We start from the raw sequence: 22,632 nt of genomic DNA, 5'->3' as shown, positions 1-22,632 counted from the left end.
CATAAGGGTCATAACTTTCTATAAAATATGATTCTAATTTTTGCCAAAATGTGGCAATGATTTCCGTCAAAATGTAGTCATGATATCTGTCAAAATGTGGTCAAAATATTGTCATAATGAAGTTATAAATTGTGTCAAAATATAGTTTTAATAAGGTTATAATATGGTTATAAATTCTGTCAAATATGTAGTCAAAAATAGAGCCATAATGTGGTTATAATTTCTCTCAAAATTTAGTAATAATGTGGTTATAATTTCCGTGAAAACGTGATCATGATACAGATATACTTCTCGTCAAAATGTAGTCATAATGTGATTATAACTTCCGTTAAAATGTGGTCATGATATTGTTATAATTTCCGTCAAATGTAGTCAAAACATGTGATTAAAATACCTGTCAAAATGTCATAATAATCATCATAATCACATTATCAATCGCTTATCCCTATTAACTCTTTCGCGTCCCACTTTTATTCAGCAGATGAATTCATGCAAAATTGAGTTTTTCCTAATGCTTTATGATCAAATATAATAGTTCAGAGAGGAAAAAAATTTTCCATTGCGTGAAAACTCGGAAAAACCCCGGGTCATATATGACCCTGTTGTCCTCAAGGGAAGTGTATTTACCATTTTTAAAATCTATATCACGGGCTTTTTAAGAGTTTTTTTTGCTTGAAGTTACTAATTTGGCCAAAACCATGGCAAACTGGATTGTCTTGATGAACACTGTACTCCTGGTGTTCAAGGAATCTTCCTGGTAATCCCTTAAACAGTCACTGTCACAATATTTTGAGTGGTATTTGGCAAAAATAAACTCATCCACATATTTATTCACACACAATACAATTGCACAATATGAAACGCTTGCAGAATACTCTAAAATATTGCAAAATATGTTATAATTCATCAGATATAAGATGAAATGTCCAGGAGCAAGATGTCCCACCTGCATTTCACAAAGAAAAACAATGTCCCAACTACATTTCGCTATAGCTTTGGGACGAAAACACTGTTACCCTTGGGGACCACAGGGTCATATATGACCCGGTAAATTCTACACGCTTTTCTGGAAAATTGAGAGTAATTTATTATATCAAAATATGCAATATACAATCTTTGGATATTCTATTTTGTGTTTCTAAAGGACTTTTTGCTGAAAAAAATAAATGAATATAAAAAATTTTGAAAAAGAAAAGTCATTTCACAAAGTTTGAAATTCGTGATTTTTGATCTCAAATATTTTCTTTTCTTGAATATCTGGAGTCTTGAGAAAATTAGCCAAGAATCTTACATCCTTCTATTATGATGTCGTGCACAAACCGATAGATTTCAATTAATGTAAATAGTCAAAAGAAATTGTTTTTTCCCCGGGTCATATATGACCCTAATGACGCGAAAGAGTTAATTCGCTGGCCCGTCACGTTCAGTTTAGCATCCCAATGTCATAATAATGTGCTAATAATTTCCGTCAAAATGCTGCCGTAATGTCTGTCAAAATGTGGTTAAAATTATTGTCACAATGTGGACACAATTTTCGATAAAATATGGTTGCAATTTTTGCAACAATATGGTTATAATTCCAGTCAAGATGTTGTCATGATGTGGATATACTTTCCGTCAAAGTGTGGACATAATGTGATTATACTTTCCGGCAAATTGGAGTAAAAATGTGACTACAATTTCCGTCAAAATATGGTTCTAATTTCGGTCAAATTGTGATCATAATGTGGTTATAATTTTGGTCAAAATATAGTCATATTGTCTGTCAAAATATCGTTATAATCAACACCCTGGAAAGTTGGCCATTTTATATGGAGCTATTTGAAGCCAATTCTTAAATTTATCTCGGACTCAGCTCACAATGTTCCGAGGAAAAAAATTATTTAAACAAAAATTTAGTATATTTATCCTTCCATACGGAAAGGTATCTTATAATACGGAAAAATTTCTCACTTTTTAAATATTTAGCATAACGGTAGCGAGTGCAAAAAAATTCCCATATAAATTTAAATCGAAGTATGAGAAAGTGACTTCAAATTTCAGGTAACTTGCCAGGGGGTGGGTTACAATGGAGTTATAAGTTTCGCCAAAGTGTGGTCAAAATTTAGTCATAATGTGGTTAAAATTTGTGTCAATATAATAATGTCTGTCAAAATGTGGTCAAAATATAGTAGAAATATGGTCAAAATGTAGTTAAAATTTATTTCAAATTGTGGACACATTGTCTATCAAAATGTGGTCAAATATGGTGATAATGCTGTTATAATTTTCCAAAAAAATGTAGTCATAATTTTCATTATAATATGGGTAAAATGTGCTAATAATTTTTAACAAAATGTGGTTGTGTTTTCCGTCAAAATGTAGTTATAATTCTTTTATATTTTCTATCAAAATATGGTCATAAAGTGGGTGAACTTTTTGTCAGAATGTGGTCGCAACGTGGTTATAATTTCTCTCAAAATGTCGTCAAAATAGTTTTGAAGAAAATAAATCATTTTTTTAAATATTAGAAAATATTGAAAAAATACGATTTCCAGGCTTCATAGTCCATGTAAGCCTTGTGATAAATACAACTAAAATTGAGTAAGACGACCTACATGAGGTTTTGTAGATTTACCATAGTTTTCTTTTAAATTTTACACGTTTTATTGCAAGTTTAAGTTGACAATGATAGTAAATCATTTATTATATCTTCAAGATACATTTAATAATAACAATAACCTTTTTTAAAGAAAGGGATTTTCGATTTTTGCATTTTTGTTCTAAGCATTAAAAATATCTTTTACATAAACATTTCAAATTGAAATCAAATAAATTAAAATGTTTAAGATCTACTCAATTGATTCTACAAGATTCCACTGCAATCTCAAGCAATATCGTGTAAAACTTTTCTCTTGAGCAATTTCTAGAGAGCATTTTTTTTGTCCCCAATCCTCTAATTCTTCTGTATAGAATATAAAAGCCAAAAAAAATTTAATCTTTGACATAACAAATTGGTTTTCCCTTCGACAATATCTCACAATTCCACCCTCAATCGATAAAATCATCAGTGTGTTGTGAAATTGAGAAAATGCAAATTGTGGTTTTCCATTTCGGATATTTTCAATTGATAAACCGCCCGAGTCGAAAATGTGCGCCACTAAATTATCCGCCTGGTTACCCTCAATGGTGACGCGTGAATCCCTTTTAAGATTAACATCTAAATATTGTAGTACTTCACTGGATTTCCATCTACATAATCAAGTCATATCTATGCCTTTTCCAAAAAAAAAACCCTTTCCATCCGATAGCTTTTCCCATGGGTAAATAGTAGCACTGTGTAAATGTGAATACTTCATGTTAGGCAAATAATACTGAGAATTATGGCACAAATATATAATGTGTTTTCCAATAAAAGAACAGATAGATAAATATCGATTTGGTGTGAGAATCTCGAGAACTTGAAAAGGAGAACTTAAATATAGATTCAAAGCCATGTACATCACAACGAATTTTCTTAAATCGGAAAGCTCACAATTTTTGTCTTGTTCAAAGTCTATCAAAATTATGATTCTCATGCAATTGTCTTTTAAATTGCAACATTTTCAAGGGAAATATGATTGACATGCAACTTGAGTTATTTCACCTAATATTGATTGATGAAAAAGGAAGTGCTTTAAATAAACTTCCCGTCCATAGCTGCTTAATCCACTCACTCATCTTTCAAATTAAATTTCAGATCATGTCCCTTCATGAGACACTCTTTATATTGTTCTTAAAGTACTTTCAAACTCACTTTAATGGCGATCTGTGTGGCTTTGGTAAAAGCAACAAACAGAAGAGAACTTTAAATGCCTCTCCCATGTGGCTTAATGAACCTTGCAAAGGATGGGTCCTCTTTGGTATATTGAAAAAACGTAAAGCATACAAGAAGAAAAAAAAGGAGCAATGTTTTATACAATGTGTGTGTCGTCATAAAAAAGGGACATAAATCTCTTAGGGGAGAACTTTTTTTTTCAGGATTCTCGTCTCTTTTTTTCTGGCTCTGTATACCTCATGACATTCAGCCTCAATTCTGAGGGAGATTTCATACCTTTATACTGTTTTATTATTCTTTAAATTTGTTCGAAAGTCAATGAAGTAATTTCCTTATTGAAAGACACTCATCAAATTAAGAAGCATAAAACGGATATTTCAAAATTTGTCAAATTTCTAATATAAAGCATCATAAAAATAGATATTCTCGTAATTTTATTAGTTGTGCCCTATGCCCCACAAAACAGTGGATTGATCAGACGCAAGAAGCAGATACTTCATATTTTGCGTAAAAGACTTCTGATTCTTGATATAATGCGCTTTAACTAAAATATATTAGGGGAAACTGGGACACCACCAAACACTAATTTTTATTTCTTAACTACTTGGACTATCTCGACCATTTCTTCAATGGACAAGCATCCCTATAGTGCCTATAAATTCCTATAGGTCCTGTCTTTAGAAGTCGAATATCTGATTAAAAAATCGCAGTGTTTGGTGCTACCCCGTGTTTGGTGGTGCCCCAGTTTCCCCTAGACAATTCTATATTTTAAAACTGAAAATTTTTACGAATAAAATTCTTCCGATTTACGCAAAATTTTAAGAATTCCAAGCTTACAAATTTACCTCAGACTTTTATAGAACAGTAAAGTAAATCGCTTTTTAATGTTGTTAAAGTCGTTAGAAGCGAAGCGCTTAGAGATAGCAATTTAAAGACTTCGAGAAACCCCGTAACATTATGTCAACTTCTCGCCTTTTTTTTTTAAATAACTCGATGTGCAGTTTTCCATTTATTTTCTTTTATTTAACTTTGGATATATATACGCCAGTATTTTATCAATATAGTAGACCCTCGCTTATCCATGAGACCGGGACCGAAATGTCACACGGATTAGGAGATTGATAAACATCAAATCTTTGGAATTCTATCGATTTTTTTTATTTACTTAGTAAGTTTGTGGAGTGAATCTTGACCTGATCGATGAGACATTCTCCCTGAATATGCGTACGTTCCTAAAAAGTCATAATGAGAGAGAATCACCGCAGATTAGAGTACATTTGCCTTAACAAAAACTTAACCCTTTAAGGAGGAGAAGGTCAAAAATTGAGGGTAAGAAAAAATAGTTTTTTTCTGACTTTTTAGAGCAAAACACAACTTTGTATAGCCGTAGGAAAAATTTCATTTTTGGGACACCGGTGAACCAATCGTCCTTAAAGGGTTAAAACGTGAACCATATCTCAATAAAATTTTGAAAATTGGACTTTCTCACGGATTATTTTATGTCATCCGGACGAAGAGTCCACGGATAAGCGAGAGTCTACTGTACACGAAAATGCCCTTGAATCACTTCCATAATAGTTTTTCAAGATCAAACGCTGAAGACTCTGTAAACGTTTGAAGTTTGAACCGATTCCTAATACTTATGAACCAAATATTGTTTGCAGCGCTCGGAGCAAAAGCGGCCTATCACATATGTACTTCCGTAATAAAATAGACCACTCTTGCACTGAACCAGAAATGTTTATTCCTTAAATTCAATTGTATTAGGGTACAATGGCGTAGTTTGGAATAGGACAGAAAATGAAATTTTGTGATTTCCTCGTTGTTTTAAATGAGCCTAAAATGGGTCACGGTCAAAATCCCAAAACCTAAAATCCCAATGCCAAAATTCCAAAACCTAAAATCCCAAAGCCAAAATCCCAAAATCAAAATCCCGAATGAGGCGAAATGCCGAAAAGCAAAACCTCGAAAGCCGAAATCACGAATTATTCCACTTCGAATCACATCTACTCCGACAATTGCACCCGCGTTAGAGGCAAAGGGAAATTTTCTGTGTTTTGGGTAAAGGATCGACATTACAATTTTCCAAAAACAATAATCCCGTGATCATCGGATGGGAAAATTCAGTTCAGAATAGAAAAAAAACTTTTCTTCCCGGAGTTTTTGACGCCCTACGCACCTTCTTGTTCTGTGTTTTGGGAAATCATTTTACACATTATCCTCTGTATAATTTCATATCTTTCTGGATTTAGATCCATTCGTGATTTTGACTTTCGGGATTTTGACTTTCGGAATTTAGATTTTCGTGATTTTAGCTTTATGGTATTTTGGCTTTTCGGGACTTCAACACATTTGGGATTTTGCCTTTGGGGATTTTGTCTCTTTACGATTTCGATTTTTCGGGATTTTGGCGTTCCAGATTTTGGCTTATTGGAATTTTAACCCATTCAGGATTTTGGCTTTTGGGATTTTGATTTTCCAAATTTGGATTTTCTTGATTTTAGCTTTTCGGGATTACGACCCATTTGGGATTTTGGCTTTCAGATTTTCAACTAATTCGGGATTTTGTCTCATTACGATTTTGTTTTTTAGGGATTTGGGGTTCGAGATTATGGTTTTCGTGATTTTTGATTTCCCAAATTTCGACCCCATTTAACTCTTTCGCGTCTTTAGGGTAATGTCATGATTCGGGGAAAAAAGTTTTTTTTTGGGTATTTACATTAATTGAAATCTATCTGTTCGTGCACGACATCATAATAGAAGGATGTAAGATTCTTGGCTCATTTTCTCAAGACTCCAGTTAGATTTCAATTAATGTAAATAGCCAAAAAGAAACTTTTTTCCCCGGGTCATATATGACCCTAAAGACGCGAAAGAGTTAAAATTTTGACCCCATTCAGGATTTCGAGTTTCCGAATTTCGACCCATTCGGGTTTTACCTCTTTGCGATTTTGACTTTACGAAATTTTGGCGCAACTCGGCACCACTCTCAAATGTAGGACTTCTTCCTTATCTTCTTTTTCCCTTTGCCCGTCTGAAACAGGAAAGAAATCTCAGAATTCCTGTTCATGTCCGATTCCTAATTACTCCATTTTACCATACTTCTCCGCGATTTTAAATAATATTTTAAGGGATCAGTACATCCATCGGTTCCAATGAGTTGTGAACTGAAAAAACATCATTGCTCAGAGCAAAAAAAAACAATGCAAAGTGCTCGAACGCATGAGTCCGAACCATCATAAGTTAGATAATTAAACAACTTTGCTATGATCGAAAATAATACGAAAGTACTTTTATCAGGTACAGTATCTAATATGAGTTTCACGTTATAGATTTAGCGTCTAATCACGTATCCGAATATCTTGAAATCCTGAATAACAAGCAATTTCAGAGTCAAAATCTAAAGGATCCCTTGACCTTAGTATCCAATCTTATTGTCTAGTTTTCAATTTAAATTTTTATAAGAAACCTGCTCAATAAGAAATTATGAGAGTTAAGCCATATGACTAAACCTTAGGTCTCAAGCCCGTGTAATTCACAAATACGGATATTCCGTAATGTTGTGAGGATTGCATTAATTTGGGCATTTGGAGTGGATTTAGAATGATTCGTTAATTCGAAACGTTTCTGAGTCAGTAAAAACATAATAATGACTCAGTTGATAAAAGTTTCGGATTCCCCAGAAAAGCTATGCAAGCCATTGTGAGGAAGCGTCGTGGAAGCAGACCTAGGACAAGGTGGCCGAATCAAATTCAGAATCTTGCCTTGGAGCAACTTGATATCGAACTCGAACACCTTCTTACTTTACTTCTTTCAAGAATTTTTCTAAAAAAAGCATACAGTATAACAAATGTTAATTGTCAGAAAATAAACCAAAACAATATATCTAGGAATTAGAGGTACAATTTGTTAAGATGGCGACGGACACGAAACCATATATAAATTCACTGATTTGACAACAAGAGCCTCAAACAAATTTGGTAATTGGTACACGTTTTGCCTGTGACGAATAAAAATAAAATCAAGAGCAACAATGTACCATTTCTTTATATCAAAAAACTCTCTCGCTCTGAACTTAAACCATTTTAATGAACTCAAATGATGCTGCTGAAATTCTACAATGTAGAAAATTTAAATGAGATGTCTTTTCAGCAAAGTATCTCAAATAAAGTTTTCATGCTGACTGCACCAAGAGACGAATGTTTATTTGCATAAACAATTTTAATATTTTTCATATGAATCGCTTTTCATGGCTTTTTGCTCATATTTTTTCAGATAACTAAATTGCAAGAGGACGGTGGAAGAAGATGCAGCAAAAAGTGACGAATTGAAAACCTAATCCCTTAGTGGGGATTTTCACCAGGTTTCACATTTTTGCGCAAACTTGACGGTAAGTATATAGGAAAATTGGATGGAAATTTATTTCATATTCTTCAACGTCTTCCGTGTCAAGATATGCGAGATATAATTTTTTTTTTACTTGGAATTATTTGCGCATTTTCAAATTGAATTTTTTTCCATCCTGACAAAATATTTACCTTTTTTTCGCAACATTGCATGATATTTTTTCCCCTTTTTCCCCATTACCACTTTCCCACAATAAATGTGGTTTGAAAAATGAGCAACAGTTTCAACAGAGTGTTTTTTTTTTAATTTTCTCCACCAAAAATCATCTGGCAATTAATTACTTAATTTAAAATTAAAAAAAATTGCATGGGGATTTTTCAAAAGTGGCATCAATTGTGGAAAAATTATGATTAATTGACAATAAAAATATCAAATTAGTTGAAATTTTGTTCAAAAATAACCTTTATTTTCACTGATGAGCATGTTGACTGAATATTCCAACTCAATGTTGTATGACTATCATTGGACAAGAGAACACAATTCATATAATTAAAACTTTATTACATTTTAGTGAACACGTGGGTCATTTATATGATATATTCCACCCTCAAAGTTCAATTTGTCATGAAAAAAAGCGGAAGTGAGATTTATTGTGATACCACTAGCATGATAAAAAGTTATATTTGAATAATATTTTTGTTTGGCACCAAGTGGTGAGCACACCTCAAAAAACCTTGTAAAAAAAATAAATTACTATTATTTTCATGTGAAACTCCATAAATATGAAATATTTATAATGAAATTTTGCCCCCCTAAAATAACACAACAAGGATTATATAAATTTACACAAAATTTATTAAAATGAAAATTGTTTATGAGCATGTTCTTGAAGACATATTACAACTTTGAATGATAATTAATAATTATATTTTCCCATAACTCCATAACAAGAACATCCCATCATATTATAAAGCTCACAATCTTTACAATGGGAAAACATACAAGAGCACTTCACAGCACTATTATATGCTCTAGCTCACACTCAAAAGAGGATATCTCATATAACATATACGATAGGGGGGTTTGTATCCATGCAAAAAGATAAGGGGAAAGCTAGACAAAACCGAAAATTACATAACGTATACACAACTTCCACCCCACAGAATAGTTTAAAATTAATTCAATTTACATGCTTACTAACTTCATAAATCAATTGAATTATGCTTTTTCTCATGCTTTCCGGGTACCCGTATATTTCTATCGTCACTACTACAGCAATAATGTATAACATAACATTTATAAAAGGTCGAAGCTCAACAAGGTGCTTATAATATGGCTTTTTTTAAATTAATTTGTATCTGGATGAATGTTTTTGAAAGCTCAGGATTTTTTGCACCTATGAACTCGACAATTTTCAACTAAAACCTTTGAATAATATTGTAATTTTTGTGGTGAAAGCAACCGTGTGTCCTATTCTGAATACCAAATTTGTTATTTTTGTTCTGGTTCTCCAGAGGCATTTCGTAAATTCAATTTAATCTGAGTATCTAGTCTAGAGAGAGGTGACTCAAAACCCAATTAGTCAAAGTAGTTCGAGTTCTCGGATCCCCAAAAACTGTATGGGTTCCCTGAGTTCCTTAAAAAATGGTATGGGTTCCCGAATTCCCTCTGGGTTCCTAAAAAAAAACCCTGAGAAAAGAATGTATAGGGTAAGTGTGCCAAATTCCAGCCAGCTTGCAATTTCGGCCACCTTTTTTGTTCCTCGAATTTCCATGAACTTTTAGATTTTATGTACACTTGCCCTAAGTTCTCCAAATTCCTTGCAAAAATGTATGAGATCCTCGAAACATCTAAAAAATGTACGGATTCCTAGTGACCTCTAAAAAATTGTCCGAATTCTTCGAGTTTTTTAAAGCTTCCTTAAAAAAATGTATGTTTTCCCCTATTTCCCTGAAGAATTACATGAACTCATAGACTTCCCAGACAAATTGTATAGGTTTCCTGTGTACCCAGAAAAATTGTACAGGTCCCCAAGTTTCCGTGAAAAAATTCTATGGGACCCCCGAGTTGCCTAAAAAATGTACGGGTTTCTCGGATACCTTAAAAAAATGCAAGAGTTTCCTGAGGCCCCTAGAAAATATATGGGTTCTCCAGAGTTCCCTAAAGAAGTGTACGATTCCCTAAGTTCCCCAGCTCGTCAATGGGTTCCACAGTTTCTTCTAAAAAAAAATTGTATGGATTCCCCGATTTCCCTGAAGGATTGCATAAGTTCCTAGAGTCCCCGGAAAAATTGTATATAGGTTCCCTTCGTTCCCAAAAAATTGCACAGGTCTCCCAAGTTCCTTGACAAAAAAGTAAGGGATCCCCGATTCTCCTAAAATTGTACAGAGGAAACTCAGGCTCTCAGAAAAATTGTATGGGGTCATTGAGTTCTCAGAAAATTTGTATAGGTTCCTTAAGCTCTTCAAAAATTTAGGTTCCTTAAGTTCCTAAAAAAAATTGTATATGTTTCCCGAGATCCTTGAAAAATTATATACGATCCCCTGGTTTTCTAAATAACTTTATGAGTTCCCCAAATTCTATAAAATATTGTATGCGTTCTGGGGTTTTTTGAAAAATACATAGGGTAAGTGTGCCAAATTCCGGCCAGCTTGCAATTCCGGCCACCTTTTTTGTTCCTCGAATTTCCATGATTTTTTAGTTTTTACATACTCTAGAGATTATACAATGCAAAAGGATAACAGAAAATGTAGCTTTGACAAACGAGATGACGTGAAAAAGACATTGGAAAAATTCCCGAAGGGCAAGGAACTATGAGAATGAAAGTGGCCGAAATAGGGCACCATAGCTATGTCTACATTTTTATTCATTTTAAAATGTATTAAGAACGATTTTAAAGTAAATAAAGACGATAAACTGTCTACAAAGTTCTAAGCAACTCTCTTAAAGCAGAAGGAATGAAAAAATCAATTTCTATTAATGATATTACATTTCAAACTTGAGACTTTGGCGCTTGCATGCAACTATGCCGAAATTTGGCACACTTGCCCTATAGGTTCCCTAGTTTCTCCGAGTTTTAACGGTAGTATCCCCGACCAAATTGACATAAGTTCCCCGAAATTAATTATCCCTTGATATGTATTTTAAGAAAATATAATTCAGATTTAACTGAGCATTGGATTAATCAGCATGAAGCTTCTTCTCTTATTTGGATTAAAAATTAATTTTTAAATATTATTCGCTAAAATGTTCCGTTGGAATGCATTTTCAATTCCTAATTGATTGATTACTTTTTTAATTCTTTCTTTACTCTAGTCTAAATAAAATAATTTACTTCAATCATTTGTAATGATGGGTTTTCATCAAATTTGAGAGTTTCAATTTCTAATTGATATTTTGTGCCCTTCTGATTTAAAAACCGACTGTAGATTGTAAATTTATTTTGGGGTGTGAATAAATAAATAAATAATAAATAAAATTAGAAAGAGAAAATAAAGAACTAAGAACATAAAAAAGAACAAAAATAAAGTTGCTTTACGAAATATAAACCGTGAGTATAGTTTCGTCCCTATAATTTCTAATTAGAAATATAATCAGTAAAATTTTACAAGCTAATTTCAAAACCGTTAATTTCGTACGAAGGCCTTCAGGTTTTGCACATACTCTTGATTCGGTCATTTCACATTTATCTTTTTTTTTTTAAAATAAATCCGGCCTATTTTTTCAAGAAATATATGACTAAATACTGGCAATTACAATACCGTAGATGTGGGCGACTTCGCCCTCCTAGGCGGAAGTAGGGCACCTTTGAAAGTGGGGCACCTTTGAAATTGAGATTATTCATCTATTTTTAAAGAAAATTGAGCCTTATCGTGATATATTAGCTTCTCAATCTGTTCGTGCAGCTAAATTATATCACGATAAGGCTCAATTTTATTTAAAAATAGGTGAAAAATCCCAGTTTCAAAAGTGCCCACCCAACTTCCCCGTATTGTTCGTAAACTTTTCTTTTGTAATGTATAAGATTGGTCCTTACCGATCAGACATCGTAGATCGGATCGGTAAAGACAATTCTTAAGTGCTAGAATTAAAACAAAGCTTACGAAAAGAGTCATCTACGGAGGACAAAGTCACCCGCATCTACGGTATATTGCCATAGATAGGTTAGATTTATAAAGAAATATAAGACAAATATGGAATGTTCGAAGCCAGAGAGCGTAGAGAAGACCGACAACCTTCCCCTTAATGCTAATAGCATCCAACGTTTGTGATAGGTATGGACCAAACCGTTCGACTTTTAAAATGATTTTACTGTATTTGTCATTTATCACTTTGAAGTTTAAAAAAATCGAATTTAGTGTAAAGGTAAAGATATGGAGCCCATGATCCTGAAATGAGTAATAGACGTCCACCACCGTCTTAGCATTGATTACGAACTCTAAGCAGAAATTTAAAAAAAAAACTTTAAGATGTTTTAAATAAGTATTGTAGGCAGAGCGATAATAAGTACAGTCAAGTGTGCTAATCCGGGCGCTTCGCTATCTGGATCGTTTATGACAAATCACTTAAAATAATATTTTTATTTTCATTTCCGTAATATAGTCACTACAGTAACATAATATATCTATTCAAGTTTGAGAAAAGGCAAAAATAATTATTTTTATCCATTAAATAAGTGAGTGTAATCGACTCATTTCAATCTTCTGCCAGCTTGGTTCTTCACTAAAAATTTTCTAGTCAATGATATTTTCGCTAATGACAGCTGGTTAATTGAAAACATTTATTGCTTTTTCCTTGTGAAAAAAGTATTTTAAATCCAAAGGCTTAATTAAAAATGAATTAGCGAAAAGGCGACCCAGTTAGTGCATGCTGACTTATTTCAGTATTATTATTATTTTATAAATTTTCTTTAATATTTTTTATATATTTTTTTTAATATTATGTTTCCGAATGAAACAGTGAATAATTCTATAGATTTAGAAGAAGTAAAAAAGAATTTCATCAGTCCAAAAACAAGCGTTTAAGTAGCACTCTTCGGAAAATGATCCAGTTACCCCACCTTACTATTTACGGTATGAGTAGTTTATAGGATTTTCATATTGAATAAAAACAACGTTTCATAAAAGTTCAAGTGCATATCAGTACAGTGGATAATCGGGATATTCTATTTATTTCATAAAATATACATATAAATGAAATTATTTTTATTATTTAAAAAATAATCCTATGTTTATTTGCATTGAGAATGAAGCACTCTGTATGTTGACATTAATACGATTTCAATTGAAATCGAGCTAAAGGCAAAACGCATTTTACTGACAAACATTCAACATATACTTCAATACTATGGGATAGTTTGCACTGTTGAAAGTTAAACTGTGAATAACATCAATTGAATGGAATGATTTACGTTGTGAAATAAAACAGAGATTTTACAAAATACTTTGCATAACTTTTCCATCAATAGCACTTCATGTAAAGAGGATCAAAGTACCACACACAAATTATATATAAATATAAATTCTGTCTATTATCTTTTAACATAAAAAATAAATAAATTAAATATTCTTTGCCATTCCATACATGCTCAATGAATTTTCATAAATGACGCTAAATGAAAAGCTCCTAAAAATTTTACCCTTGATCTCACATTAACCGATAAATTTGATGTTTATTAATTTATGATTATTGTGGGCTTTTCACTCTCTTTTCTATTTTCGATTTATGAATATTTTAAAAGTACCTCATTGGTATTCAAGCATTTAACCATTATAATTTCTGATAAAGCCACATTTATCAACGACGGATAAAAAAAGCGTCTACTGGGAAAACATTGAGTGACAGGTCAAGGTTGAGGAGGAGGATGGAATGTATTGTTACCGCCCAAACGATGTGATATGTCGCGATGGAATTTTCAATTTACCATTTGAAATATGATCCCTGACACCCAAGTGTTTAACTTTAATTTCTCCCCAGAGAGTTTGCTAGCACCTTTCGGCGCCCTTAATTCTATATTCCCAAAGTGTGGCCAAAAGATAAAGTTTAATGGTGGTAAATTTTCATCCTCAACCAGAAAGATATGGGGAAAAGCTTTGAGGAAAGTGATGTGGTGTGGAAACTTTCACAAAGTTTCATTCAATTATCTTAAATAATGGAATAATAATATCGGGAAAATATTTAAGTGAGTGAAAGGGAAAGTTGCCGAGCAAAAGAATATCAGATAAAAATTCTAATACAATTGAGATTGAAGAGATTGGAAGTTATAAAAAGGTACTATAAAGTCGAAAATTTCACTTCAACCCCTGTCTTATTAACAATATCCGTGTCTTGAGAAGATACTTTAGATCAATTTTGCCGATTAGGCTAAATCAATTTTTGGTATATAGACTTTTATGGGGAGTTAAAAAAAATGGCAAAATTATACAGATAATGAACATTATTGAGGTAATTTTGAATATTTACATTCAAAAATAAACTTTCATTTTAAATAAACTCTGTATTATCTCATATGCGCTATCTTCAAGGTTTTCATTTATCAATATTTGCCAGAGACTTGGCCAGAATTTTTTAAATAAGCTCAAGCATACAAAAAAATCTTCCGGACTGGAGATAAAAATATTCTTGGAAATTGAGAGAAAAAGGCATTGAAAAAGAGACTCAGTTTTGCGGAATGCTCGAATTCACGATATCGAGCACACCGGGAATTTTGTTTCGCAACTGGTTTTGGATGAATATGAGATTACCGATTTAAACTACTTCACAGATTATTAGATTCTCAATATACTAAAACCGAAATAATAAAAAAAATGTACCGTAAGTCCGGGATACTTTGTCCCCTGCAGGGAAACTTAAGGATAGTCTTTACCGATCCGATCTACCATGTCCGATCGGTGAAAACCGTTCTTAAATATTAGAATTAAAGAAAAGCTTACGAACAGGAAGGGGACAAAGTCACCTGCATTTACGGTATTTAATACTTTTATATCTTTCAATTTATATCTTTGGCCAATCAATTGAGAAAAAACATTTCTCTCCCTATAGGGGACGGTTTTCAATTGCACGTACTCTGACTTCGAACATTTCGTATCATGTTCCTTTAATGAATCTGACATAATTTTATCGGAAAATGCGTGATTTAAGTCTAATAATGTTTTAGCTTTAGCTTTAAAAAAATCAGTATCAACAAGAACAGAGTATCAACCTAGCATAACCGAAAATGAGAGAAATTGCAAAATCTGATTTAAAAATAAATACAAATTCCAGGTTTTAGAATGCCATAGGGGGCACTCAAAACCGTAAATCCATATCTAGTATCGAGTAAGAATTAGCTGAGATTCTTTTCAATTTCAGCTTTTGTGGTCCGAGATAAAATCCGACCTTGTCAGATCGTGCCCAAACTTTGCATAAACACATTTTGACACTCATAGATCACAGATATCATAGCCGCTAATAACCGATTTTCATGACCGTACACTGAGAGAAATCCGAAAAACTTAAAATAACATTCCGGAAATGTTAATTTTACCCTGCAGTATTGACCCAAAATCGGTGTAAATATTATGCTTTTTAGGTGTATTAGGGGTTAAAGTTACCCTTTTTCATGTTATTTTCACCCTTAAAAAAGTGTAAAATTAACATTAAAAAATGTTGATATATTTTAACACCTAAAAAGTGTTAAAGTTATAAGGAAAAAAAGTTAATCGCATCCCCGTTTTTTCTCAGTGTACGTCCGACCGGCAGATTCTGCGTTGCATAAGTGTTTCAGGCGGGAAAACGGAAAAAGATATCGACAAGCGATTTTTGGCAACGGTGAAATATCGGATGGATGACATCAGAAGGTGATATGATATCCATCCCTCCACCGCTTTCCGGCATTTTGAAAAATCCCCAAATTTTATTTTCTCAATAACTCAAACCCCATGGCATAGACCGGTCTCAAATTTTAGTATGTTATAACTGGATCTAAGAGCTTTCGATTAAAAAAACGTAAGCACCACCGGAATTCTCTGATACCGGCAGAAGGAATCAAAAACTCAATTTTGAAATAGACATCTCCGGTTCTAATTGCCAGACTTTGAAACATTTTGGTGATTTGGAAAGCTGTTAAACGCTACAACTCTTCTATAAGGTCTGATTAAACGAGAAAATCAAGATCGAAAATTCAATCTCCACTATCTCGGAATTTCCATTTTCACTTTAAATGAAATTTTAGTATGTTGTAGCTGAGGTCGCTCGCTCTACCCTCCTGACCATAGCTATAGAGGAAACTAGGGTACCACCGAACATTTATTTTTTCAGTGGATCCCTATTTTATATAGAATTCATATATTTGTCTCTTTCTCTAAACTATGATCCTGCTAGACCTCACATATTCGTCTGAGACGTTGGTCCTCAGCCAACAGAATTGCGAACTCTTAGTCGCGTTTGAGGGGAAGATTCTACGATGTATTAGCGCTACCGAGAAGTAATTGTCGTAAGCAAATACGCCTCAATAGGCTCCGGTGGATTATAGTCATCTGATTTACAAGGATGAAGACGACCCTGTCTGGAAAATCTTTAGAGGCGGACTCTATGCTTCAAGGAAACGAGGCCGACCAAGCCTACGATGGACGGACGGCGTGGACCAGGATGCCAACTTATTAGGGGTGCGGAATTGAAAAACAGTGGTGCATAACAGGCTCGAGTGGCAACGGGCCTTGAATCAGGACAAGACCGACAATTGGTTGAAGCGTCGGTTAAACAGAAACACACTCTTCCTCTAAACTCTAATACCCATTAAAAAATCGTAGTGTTCGGTGCTACCCCGTATTTAGTGGTGCTGCAGTTTCAGCTAAATGAACATATCCTGATCGGACCACATCTTCGGAGTTTATGAAGCAATTTCGGGGAAATTTTAGTAATTTGTTTCGGAGATCGAGATCTTCCTGACGATAGGTCGCATACGTCCCTAACCCATCTCACTATACCCCAACCCTACCCTTACTATGTCGAAATTGGCCAGACTCTATCGCTAATGTTTATGGCTGCGGCACACCTTTTAGATCAAGAAAATTTCATGAAGTCGAATTTCGGATCTATTTCTTTCTCACATGTTTTGCATATATCTATCTCATTCTCTCGCACTCTTCTTCTTCTCTTAAACATAACTCCAAATTCAATTTAGCTCAATCGAATTTGGTATGCGAAAGAATGAGATAGTCATATGCAAAACATGTGAGAAAAAAAGGGTTTCGAATTTCGATTTCATGAAATTTTCCTGATCTAAAAGATGTGCCGGAGCCATTATTAATCGATTTCAATGAACTTTCTTTTTCTTTTGTTGCCCTGTAGTAAAGCAATTTAAAAAAGAAAATGACCAACGATTAACCCAGATAAGCTTATGGTAGCCGAGATTCTCTACAGGCGACATTGGAATTCTTGCAACTCGGGGTGCTTGAAAATTCGATTGCTGCCGAAAACTGTTTGCTTGGGGGTATTCTTTTTCCCCAAAAACCAATTCACAGTCGAATTTCCACGCATTCCGAGTTGTAAGCTACCATAAGCTTATCTGGGTTTATTACTGGTTATTATCGTTCTCAAACGGACTGAAAAATGGACAATTTCGCAAATTTCTACTCAACTTCAGAAATTTAAAATTTCGCCAAAATACCTATGTTTCCTTAAGGGTGCGAGGATTAAATTCAAAAATAATAAATATTACATTACTTTCTCTTTGAGCTCGAGCAACACAAGCATAAATAAAACAAGACACTCAATGTGAATCAAAATAAGATATCTGTTTGCCGTGCACTTTTCCCAGAATTCTCTCAAAGTTTACAGAACATTTTCTCAAGATTCTTTAAAAGAAAAAAAAAAGTTTTCAAGTTTCTCAAAAATCTTGTGTATTTGTCATATTATTAAACTTTTTCGTGATATCCCCAACCCCAAAATCTAAACCATAAGGAGAGAAAAAAAGAAACACTGGAAGATTGGTGATAAGGATTTCCCCGGAAAATCTCTATAGAAATGAGAACTTATATAAAAGGGACATAAGAGAACAATCTTCCAACATAGCAATGTCTTCCACTTCACTCAACATTTTTGTACTCAATTGAGATCAACAAATTTTCTCTCGGCAGCACAATATTTTCAGAGTGTTGGAGTACGAGTACCCAAGAGGCTTTCAAGTAGGCAATTTATTACACTTTCTAAGACTTAACAAAACACCAGAAAAAGAGATAAACCCGCTTGCAAATGCAACACCAAGAGGCAGAATGATGGAAAAGGGTCATTTGAGAAAATGTTTACATCCCTTGCAATTGTTGGCTCTACATCCATAATTTCATCTCTAGAAAACTTTGCAATATAAGACTCTCTACACTCGAAACATTTTTCTTCCTTTTAAATTTTCAATGAACATAAGTCTTACTACAACCCTTTAAAGGTTCATTCTTAAGAATGATCTCAAGGTAAAATGGAATTATGGAAGCTTCACCAAGGGCATAAACATACATAAAATACTTTAAGAATTAGTTTGATAACATCCATTACGGGAATTAAAAAAAACCTGAAGGTATTTCATAACACACATCTAACGAGTTGGCTCCAGAGGAGAAAACATAATATAACTTGAAAGGAGACTGTATTTCTAGACATTAATCTTTTGAGAATTGAATGTGAACATCACAAGCTCACAAGTCACAAGGCGATTAAAGCACTAATTAAACAGACATAACTTCAATAAACAAAAAGGGAGACTGTATTGTTGCATCATTGATGACTTAACTGAAAAGTCTGGAATTTTAAGGGTAAGATTGAACGGCCTTGAACTCGAAATTTTGAAGCAAATTACTCATATCAATAAATATTAAATTCACATCAATTCAAGTTGAAATAAATTTAATTATGTCGTCTCTGTCTTTTAAAATTTATATTGATTGGCACATCATAATGTACAGAAGCACCGTAATGATCATAAATGAAAATATTAAACTTTAAATTTAAAATGTCACTTTCGATGAAGCTTCTAAATATAATAAATCTGCTTAACTTTTCGTACAATACAATTCGAAATTAAAAATCAATAATTTTCAATCTAAACCTGAATTGGTTTACGGTGAGTGTGATTCTTCATTTGATTCAACTCTAAAAGTGAAAAATCTAGGGTAAAATTAAGCTAATTCAAAACCTGCTCCAAATGGAAATTTTTCGCTACTCCAAATGGAAATGTCACTGTTTTCACGATAAATACAGTACTAAATTACTAGGGTAAGTGTGCCAAATTTCGGCATAGTTGCATGCAAGCACCAAAGTCTCAAGTTTGAAATTTAATATTTTAAATATAAAGTGATTTTTTTTACTCTTTCTTCTGAAAGAGAGTTGCTTGGAACCTTGTAAAGAGTTTACCGTCTTTATTTACTCTAAAATCATTCTTAATACATTTTAAAATGAATAAAAATATAGACATAGCTTTGGTACCCTATTTCGGCCACTTTCATTCTCATAGTTCCTTGCCCTTCGGGAATTCTTCCAATATCTTTTTCACGTCATTTCGTTTGTCGTAGCTACATTGTTTGATATTCTTTTGCATTGTATAATCTCTAGAGTACGTAAAATCTAAAAGTTCATAGAAATTCGAGGCACAAAAAAGGTGGCCGAAATTGCAAGCTGACCGGAATTAGGCACACTTACCCTATATTGATATATTTTCTATACCACAGTTTCATTATTTAGTTAATTTTGCTTCAAATAAAGCGAAAATCCATTCATATACACAAATTTTAATTTGTTAATTTCTCAGAAAAATTAAAAGTTTACCTTTTCATCATCGAATTTTTCATCAATCGACCTTGTTTTCCAATGAAAAATACAATGAGGTGACTGTTGTTAATTCGTTTTGTTTAACATTTATGTCATATTTCTGCCTAATTTTAGTTAATTTAAGTGTTAATCTTTATTGTTAACGGTTCGTGAAGTTTTCAAATGAAATAATTACCTATTTCGTGAACAAAAAGGGTTTTTCTGAAATGTCTACAAATGCTTCAATAGGAAACCCAGGAAATATTATTTTTTTGGAGAGATTTTTTTATTGTTTTAGATGGGAAAGGTGAAAAGACCAAGAATAAGAACAAATCCTGCACTCAGGAGCAACTCAACAAGGTTTTGGAAGCCTTTCGTCGCGGTTTCACTTACACTGTTTGTTTCCAATTAGAAACTTTCCCTTGTCTCCATTTGGATTAATATGTTTCCAATAGAAGCATTTTACGCTCGCGTGTTTTTCTTGTATTTAATAAGTTATCAAATTATATCTAAATAATTTTCACTAAACAGTAACATTCTAGAAGAGCCAAGGAGAAAATTTATGTAATTCTCTTCAGAAAAAATACGAACTTAATGTGTTGAATTTTCTGTCAAAGTTAAAGCGTCTGGAACTGGTTTTAAATTAGGGCATTTACCCTATGCAATTTTCGTGTAAAATCAAAATATCGGTATATTGAGTTGGTTATGAAAAATTGGTAAAGGACTTATCCAAAGCGTTTAATTAGGCTTTTCAGGACCAATGAGTTATCAGTCGGGGGAAAGTGATTTTTACTGATACTTCTAAAGGCAAGGACAAGTAAGCAGTAAGTTAAGTTTGCTCAGTAAAATCGTATTTAATTTTAATTGCTCATTTGCTTTTTTTTTACTTTGGAATTGTGAGTACCGGATGTTGTTTTCCTACTGAATGATAACTTAAAGATCCTCAAAGGGTTAGCAAATGAGAAATTTAAGGTTATATGTGATAAAAAGTAGTGTTTAGTTCAGGAATTCCAATATCATTATTCTATCTTTGAAGAACTTTACAGAACTTTGAAATCGTTCTATAAAGTTGCTAGATGAGATCGATTTTTTTGGGTCAAGTGTAACCTCCATTTCAAAAAAAGAGATCATAATCTAAATTTAAAATAATTAAAAGACACAAATCAGAGATTTGAACGTACATTTGTGATAATTGATTCGAATGACATTAAAATTTTAATTTACAAATGTGTTACGTGGGTAAAGGTGATGTTACTCACTGGTAAAAATAAAAGGATCAAATTGATCCAAATTTGATTCTTCTTCACAGGATGGATCAAATTTACATGTTCTATTATGATAAATGTATATTCAAAGTTGGAAATTTGATCCATCCTTTGTAAAAGGATCAAATTTGGATCAATTCGATCCTTTTATTTTTACCAGTGCACAGTGGGGCCACTCCATACAAATTGCGAAGGTCATATATAGGTAATTTGGGGTCCCTGAATTAATTTTTGGACATGAAAATTTAAAAAAAAATATATAGGGGATAGGGGGGTAACACGTACATAGGGCTCTTGAATACCAACAAATCATATTAAATAGGGCAAACGGTTAGAGATAGCGACTTGGGGCCTAAGGGAGACCCCCCTATAAGTCAACCCAAGGATCATTAATATTCCCCTCATTTTCTCCCCATCCCTCCCCTTCCCCTCCAAGACTAGTTTTTATCCAAAAAATAATTGTTTTACTCTTAAGCTATTTTGGCAACCTTTATACCGAGGTATATCTGATAATAATAATGAAAATTCACTCTAAAAATAAAGCCAAGTCTGCGCTAAGAATTTTACTTTTTTTTAGTTTTAAAAATTACATTACTTGATTTAAGAAAGTTTTTTTTTTATTTCTTATACTTTTACGTGTGTCAAGAAATCTAGGAAAGCCTATATTCTCTAATATTACTATGCAGCATAATAAAATTTAATTCAGTTCAAATTCTTTATATAAAAGTACAAAATTTAAACTACATTTTTGAAATTTTCACGCACAGCTCAATCGTAAAACGTTTAAGAATGCGCTTAAAAGCACGCTCAGCTCAATCACAAACAGTGAGGATTCTTCTGGTTCAGCTGTTCGTGTTTTCAGCTCAATCTTAACAGTTTTATGATTAATCTGTATGTGCTTTCTGCACAATTCTAGCTATTCTATTTCTATTATTATTAGACTGCGTGCGTTTTCAGTATAATCTTAACCATTTTATTATTAAAAGCTGTCTGTGTCTTCAGCATAATCTTAATCATTTTATTATTAGAAACCGTACGCATTTTTAAAACAATTTTATCCATTTTATAATTGACCTGTGCGTGTTTCTAAGCGCATAAATAACCCTTTTACGATTCAACTGTGCGTGTTTTTAAGCGCATTCCTAATCGTTTTACAATCGAGTTTTGCGTATTTCTAGAACAATAAATTAGTAAAACTTATGAGTAAAATTCCCTGATTAGGACTGCCAATTGTAGGCAAAACTTCCATAATTATATGTGAATAATTTCGACAGGTGCATAATCCCGAAGTACATAATGCCGAGACTGACTGTATCAGCTAAAATTGAAATATTCCAAGGATGGAGCCGATGGAGCATTTAAAGGTAGCTCACTTTCCCCTATGCGTTTTTATAATATCATATATGAGACGCTTAGAGCAAAAAAGGCCTTGGTGTTTGCATTTTC

General features: G+C 33.0%; 1 protein-coding gene across 6 annotated transcripts in view; it reads right to left on the bottom strand.

The window, feature by feature from the left end:
* Positions 1 to 22,632, bottom strand: part of LOC129809663 (5-hydroxytryptamine receptor-like) — a 161,613-nt gene that overhangs the window by 92,759 nt on the left and 46,222 nt on the right. The gene's annotated exons all lie outside the window — the stretch shown is intronic.

This window comes from Phlebotomus papatasi, chromosome 1 (assembly GCF_024763615.1).
Source record: "Phlebotomus papatasi isolate M1 chromosome 1, Ppap_2.1, whole genome shotgun sequence".
NCBI classification, from domain to species: Eukaryota; Metazoa; Arthropoda; class Insecta; order Diptera; family Psychodidae; genus Phlebotomus; species Phlebotomus papatasi.
The sequence above is the reverse complement of the archived record's forward strand: the minus strand, read 5'-3'. Positions and strand labels throughout refer to the sequence as shown.